Source organism: Hylobates moloch, unplaced genomic scaffold, assembly GCF_009828535.3.
Source record: "Hylobates moloch isolate HMO894 unplaced genomic scaffold, HMol_V3 SCAFFOLD_3, whole genome shotgun sequence".
Classification (NCBI taxonomy): Eukaryota; Metazoa; Chordata; class Mammalia; order Primates; family Hylobatidae; genus Hylobates; species Hylobates moloch.
This window is the reverse complement of record NW_026652278.1, coordinates 66662391-66663612: the sequence shown is the minus strand read 5'-3', so window position 1 is coordinate 66663612 and position 1222 is coordinate 66662391.

The following is a 1222-nucleotide window of genomic DNA, read 5'->3' as shown; positions in this document are numbered from 1 at the left end:
TCTCCTCCCCTGGCAAAGTGGATGCAACTTAGTCTATCATCTCCATGCCCTGCCATCACCACGGCTGGCCCCCCAACTGCCCCGGTGTTCCACACTAACTGCAAATCATCTCTCTAATGGAGATGCCACCTCCACTTCTTTGAAAGCCATTCCCCTACAACAGAGCATGAGACCCCCACTACTCCTTCCCCAGTAGCTGCAAGGTGATCGCTCCAAGATGGTCCCCATCTCTGAGCTCAGAGACTGCTGGTTTACTTTAAGGCAGGCATGGTGCCCATTTCTTTTTCTTCTTTTTTTTTTTTTTTTAGATGGAGTTTTGCTCTTTTTGCCCAGGCTGGAGTGCAATGGCATCGTCTCAGCTCACTGCAACATCCACCTCCCAGGTTCAAGTGATTCTCCTGACTTAGCCTCCCAAGTAGCTGGGATTACAGGCATGCCGACCACCACGCCTGGCTAATTTTTGTATTTTCAGTAGAGATGGGATTTCGACATGTTGGTCAGGCTGGTCTCGAACTCCTGACCTCAGGTGGCCCGCCTGCCTCGGCCTCCCAACGTGCTGGGATTACAGGCATGAACCACCGTGCCTGCCCATGCTGCTCATTTCCAAAACACTTGTGGTTGAGATGAGTCACCAGCTAGACCAACACCCCAAATCATCCACAGCGTTAAAGTCAATGAAAAAACCAAGGGGGAGATTTCAGCCTCCTGCAAAGGGAAGGGAGAATTTTTTCTTTTTGGTAGGTATCGAGTTCAGAAACCCTTTCAAGGTGTCCTCTTTAATTCTCCAGCCAAGGAGAGGGAATGTGTACTAGGCTGAGATGGTAGGGAACATGAACTGCTGCCACCGGCTGGATTACTGACTGCTTCTGTTTCATCAGCCTCTGCAGGGCACCAATGAGCCAGTGCGCTTCTGCAGAGAAGCAGAGGGCTGATTCACGGCTCTAAGCGTTGCCACATCTTGGGGGCAAGTTCTGTTCTTTCTGCAGGACTCTTGAGAGAGAGCTCCTGGTCTGATCTGGTTCCCTTCTCTCTCTGTTTCCTGAGCCATGCTGTTTTCCAAGGAACAGGCTTTTGGGAGCCTTCTAGACACCTGAAAAAAAGATAAATTACTCTTCATGTCAGGAGATCCCCAATGTGAGGGGCCACAGCCCCCCGCAGATAGAGCAATGGAAACTGGGGGTCCTTTGAAACAACAGCTTCAACATACACAACTGTTCGCAAC